This window comes from Melampsora larici-populina (assembly GCF_000204055.1).
Source record: "Melampsora larici-populina 98AG31 unplaced genomic scaffold MELLAscaffold_74, whole genome shotgun sequence".
NCBI lineage: Eukaryota > Fungi > Basidiomycota > Pucciniomycetes > Pucciniales > Melampsoraceae > Melampsora > Melampsora laricis-populina.
In genome coordinates this window covers 2,538-8,607 of record NW_006768838.1, presented here as the reverse complement: position 1 = coordinate 8,607, position 6,070 = coordinate 2,538, and positions in this window count along the sequence as shown.

The window sequence follows — 6,070 nt, the reverse complement described above, 5'->3', positions numbered from 1 at the left end:
AACAGGACAAGGTATTTTTGACGAGCGACAGTCATGCTTGATGCATGTGGGACGTCTTGGAGCCGTAGCTTATGATAACAATGGAGATAGATTAGGTGCTCATTGGAAGGACTGGAGGAAAGTACAACTGGTCAATACTATAGTCTAAACGCTCTGTTCCCAAATAAATTCAGTCTTCCATCTACTCAACGATCATCATCTGTCCGACCTAACGCAAGCTCTGTCGAAATTAATGAAGAAGCCAATCAAATGTCAATGGAACCATCGGTTATGAACCTTGACTGGGCATCCGAAGGTTTTGGATTGATCGATGATGGAAATGAAGTACCTACCGAGTACCTGTTCGACGGAGGAGCAACTGATGCTGTAAGCAATGACAGAGCAGCTCTGAAGAACTATCAGCCTCTACCCCATCCTGTACCTATCAAGACGGCAGCTAATGATTCTAATGCCGTGATAGTAGGTAAAGGCAACATTGAATTAACGACCGAACAAGGCGAAACTGCAATCATCAAGGATGTTTACTACTGCCCAAAGGCAACGACCACGATCATTTCACCAGGTGCTTTAATAGCGAGCGGAGCTAAGATATCAATGACGAAAGACAACAATTATCAAATTAAACTCAAAAACGGAAAGATTCTGTATGCAGTACACAAGAAAAGAAGATGGTTCATTCAAGCTAGAAAAAATCGTCCTGTTTTTTGTAATACTCCAAAACTATCTCATCATATCTGTGCAATGAAGTCTTCATATCATTTGTCTAAGATGTGGCATGAACGCCTTGGCCACGTGTCTATGAAGAGGATTGAGAAACTTTTTAAGAATCATGAAGAGTACGGCTTGCCTGAAATGAAACATTGTCCAGTCACATGTGAGGATTGCTTGACTTGTAAAAGCATTAGAAGGAGAGTTTTGAGCAGTACGAACCGTGAACCAAAAGTTATGGAGGTGCTTGTGACTGACGTCGCAGGTCCCTTCACGCCCTGTTTTACAGGTGAACAACTGATGGTTACTTTTCGAGATGTAGGATCGACGTACTCCGAAATTTGCATTATCAAACACAAATCAGAAGTTTATCAGAGACTAATCAACACTGTCAAGAAGTGGGAACGTGAAACAGGCATCAAAATCAAGACCATACGATCAGACCGTGGAGGAGAATATGTAGGAGCTAATTTAGAGAAATGGTTAAAGATGCAGGAATAAATCATGAATTCTCTAACCCGTACGAACCTGAACAGAATGGAACAGCTGAAAGACTTAATAGAACACTTGGAGAAATGGCCAGAACACTCTTAGCATCCAGCAAACTGCCCACTAAATTCTGGAATTTCGCATATCTTACAGCAGCTTATATTCACAACAGACTACCAAACTCCATGACAGACAATAAGACGCCGTATGAATTGTTTTACCAACGCAAACCAATGCTTGACATCCTATGAACTTTTGGAAGCACCGCATTTGTGCATATTCATTCAGGACAAAGATCACCAGGTAAATTAGAGAATAGAGCGAGAAAATGTAAGATGATTGGGTACATAGAAGGAGGAAAAGGGTGGTTATTTTACGATGAAGAATCAAAAACAGTTTTTCCCTCAGCAATAGCAAAATTCCCGTATGAAGAAGATTTTATTCCACCACAGAACTCTGCACAGCAAAACTCAGAAAATGAACTGAACACGAACAAGAAGGACAAAGGAAGCATTCAACACATTCTGAACGCTCTGAAATTAGGTGACTTTACAGATGAAGTACGAATTGACAAACAAGACATGGCAGCAAATCATGCATTAAGTGGAGAAGATTATCTGAAAATACTCAAACCACCGAGATCATACGCAGAAGCGCTGAGATCAGAAGAATCAACAAAATGGAAGGAAGCTTGTGACACAGAAATGAACATGATGGACAAAATGAAGGTGTGGAAAGTTGTTGACAAACCTGAAGGATTAGTACCTATAGATCTGAAGTGGGTTTTCGCATACAAGAAAGTAGACGCTGACGGTAATCCAATCAAATTTAAAGCACGGCTAGTCGCAAAAGGTTTTCGTCAGCAAGAAGAAATTGATTACAATGAAACATTTGCACCCACCGCAACATTCGCCGGCCTACGAATCATGCTTACAATTGCAGCTCATCAGAACTGGCCTACTCACTCATTCGACATTACTTCAGCATATCTTCATAGCGCAATTGACTCATTAGTGTATTTTTCAATTCCAACGGGTTATATGTGTGAAGCAAAAAAGAAGAATAAGGTGTTAGAAGCAATCAAAGCATTATATGGAACAAAACAAGGAGCCCGATGCTGGTGGAAGCATATAGACGCAATACTCACATCATTAGGATTTAAGAGCAGCCAATACGATCAATCATTTTACATTTATCATTGTAATGAAGAAACTTGCATCATATGGTTACACAGCGACGACGGAGGTGTTACCGCAAGCTCTGAGAAATTGCTAGATGAAATTCATGCAGCCCTTAAAGAAAAATTACTTATCAAATGGGAGAGAAATCTGGATCAAATAGTAGGAGTTAACGTAATGAGACACGCAGATGGGAGTTTTACTTTATCACAACCGGGACTCACCAAGAAGATCATTCAATCATTTCTTCCTGATGAACGAATGGCAAAAACACCTATGAATAGCCAGAAGATCCCTACGTCGCCAACAGAAAACGAAGAAAAATACAACTCTGAGAAATATCTATCAGCTATCGGCAGCCTCAATTACTTATCAGTAGCTACAAGACCAGATATAACGTACACTGTGAACTACTTAGCGTGGTTCTCTGCTGACCCTAGAAAACAACACTGGAATGCAGTCGAACATCTAATACGATATTTGAATACCTCTGGAGTTAGAGAATTGATGATTAAACCAATCAAAACAAAAGTCAACACTCCACTTCATACGTACGTCGACGCGAACTGGGGAGGTGAAGGTGCAAGATCAACTCACGGATACATCACTTATTTCCTGAACTGTCCGATATCATGGACATCGAAACATCAATCCTGTGTAGCATCTTCCACTTGTCACGCTGAGTACATGGCTATGGGAACAGCATGTAGAGATGCGATCTGGTTAAGAAACTTGATTGAAGACATTACCGGCAAAGGCAACACTGTAAACATGCATTGCGATAATACATCAGCAATACATGTAGCCAGCGATAACTCATCTAATAAACAAACTCGACACACTGATAGAGAGTACTACTATATCAATGAGCAAGTTTATAAAGGCCGAGTCTTCTTACACTGGATCGACACGAAATCTCAACGAGCAGATATACTAACAAAACCGTTAGGCCCCAACTTACATGAACATGGCATCACTAATCTCAGGATTACGCCTCATGGGGATGCAATATCATCAAATGCAACACGTTAACAAAATCATCATAGTTGACTTACTGCTCGATTGAAAGAACTTATGTTAGAACTGATCTGGTGGAACCAATTCCGTAGACAGGGGTTGACTATTCCAGACTTTACTGGCCAACGTAGTCTCTGTCTCGGGGGAACGAATTCCAGACGGTCTCGCATAATGTTATCATTCTTGTTTCTGGTGGAACCAATTCTGTAGACGGGGGTTGACTATTCCAGTTTTACTGGCCAACGTAGTCTCTGTCTCGGGGGAACGAATTCCAGATAACAATGGCCCATATATTTCTGTTTATGTTTTTATATTTCTTTGTTTTTTATGTTTTTTTGTTTTCAATTTGAGATCATTTTAGGGGTCACATTCTTTCATATTAGACTGTTGTCGAGTGTCTTATTTCAAAATCTTTATGTTCTCTTATTTCTTTATTTTCTTCTACTTTGTTTTCTTTTAGATGGATGTCTGTGACTTGTCGTGGGGGGGTGTTGTAGTCACATGATCCTGGGCACGACTGCGGCACAGACATCACGTGCAGCAGTCACAAAAACCTTTCTCGCCGCCTCGAGATTCCACATCATCATTGTGGAATCCAACCTCTATTTTGTGCTTATGTGTTTTTCTCATTTCTATATGTTCACTACAGGTAGATTATCATCATTGTGGAATCCAACCTCTATTTCGTGCTTATGTGTTTTTCTCATTTCTATATGTTCACTACAAAAAGTACCTAAATATAAGTCAGGTTGGTCTATAAAAAACAACCTTTGAAGCAAAGATACAGTTTTCAAAAGGTTGAAATCAGAAAAAATGGAATAAAATGTGTTGAAGATCGATGAAATACATTTTTTAAAGGTGTTTCTAGAAGAGTCGAAATTGAAATGTGATACCTAACCCCGCTACAAGACTATGCTACTACTTGTACAGGGCTTGGTACCACAGGCCCAAATTCAACACTCCTTGCCTGGCTCCGAACCATCTCCACAAATCGATCACCTCTCACCTTCCCTACCCCTCATTTCGATACAATACTGTTCGACTTGTCCCTCCGAAACACCCGATTCGACGGTCGAACATCCTACGCTTCATTTCGATACGATACTGTTTGACCTTTCCCTCAGAAACACCCGATTCAACGTTTGACCTGCTGTTGGTGTTGAGTGTCCCACGCATTGTTGGCTTCACGCTACGAATGCCAGGGGCATTTGTCCCACTTCAGATCACCGTTTGAAGGAGAACATACTGAAAGAGCTGATTTATGTAAGTAATTTTTCCTCTCTTTGATGGTTGATACTCAAAATACTGACCAATCGATGCTTGTGTGATCAGACTCAAACCACCAATTCGCCTGGTTTCTTTTCAATCAATCCGAATTCCAACATGCGTCTTTCCCAACGGGCTCAGATGATTCGAGATCTCACCCTTGCCTGTGTCTGGGAACATCTAGACTCGATGAACGACTTTGCGGTGTATGATGACAAAGAGCCAGACTTTCCTACCGATGGCCAGCTCTTATATCCGGACGATCCAGAAGAGGCCGAGCTCTATGATCAGAATTTCAATCAAGAGAATGAACTTGCCGAGCTACTTACTTGGGTCAGCGAAACTCGATACCTTGTTCCCAGATTCAAAGCACCTCACGCCTCTCCATTCAACTTAAATGATATGCTACGTGAATGCCGCAAAGACTTTCAACAAGCAATGCGGACCACTCCTTAAGGATTCGAAGCACTGAGGGACTTGATTAAGGACCATCCCAGCTTCATTTCAACCAGCAATAAACCCACACTTCACTCGAACAACAGCTTGCTATAACTCTCGAACGATTAGGCAGTAACAGAAATGGAGCGTCAGTAGGCCGGTTCTCACGTAACTACAAGGTTAGCTGTGGTCAGGTCATCAAGTGCACCCGCTGAGTCATAAAGGCCATAATCGATAGAGGTGGCCATTATCTGGCTTGGCCATCAGCTGATCGACGAAAGGGAATCTCATCAGTTTTAAAGCAAGATGGCTTTCCTGGATGTGTTGGATTTGTGGATGGAACCACGATCCCTTTGTATCAAAGGCCTGGACAAGATGGTGAAGTTTTCTTTGATAGAAAACATGATTATTCGATCAATGTGCAAGTAATTTGTGATTGCGATCGGCGCATCACTTATCTTTATGGCGGCTGGCCTGGCTCTTGCTGCGATAGTACGGTCTATGGAAAGAGCGACTTGGCAGGAAACCCAGACAAGTATTTCTCACCGGGTGTGCACAGTCTTCTTCTTTTGTGTATTCTTTTTGTCTTTATCTTGGGCTGATGAATTTCTTCGTAATCGTAGGTGAGTATCTTGTTGCTGATTCAGCATATGTTGCATCCGAAACTGTGGTTCCTTCTTACAAAGGACCAGCTGCTCAGATTGATAGGAATCACGAATTTAATTGGTGCGTGGCAAAAGCCCGTGTTCGTAATGAACACTGTATTGGAATCTTGAAGGGTCGCTGGGCCTCGCTTCAAGGACTTTGGCTTGCATTAGACAAAAAGGAACACATGAATCATATACTCGATTGGATCAAATGTTGTGCTATCCTTCACAACATGCTGGCCAATCTTGGAAATGCATGGGATGACTTGACGGAGCCAATTACAGAAGGTAATAATCATGATAATGCTGGTATGGATGATTTTGAAG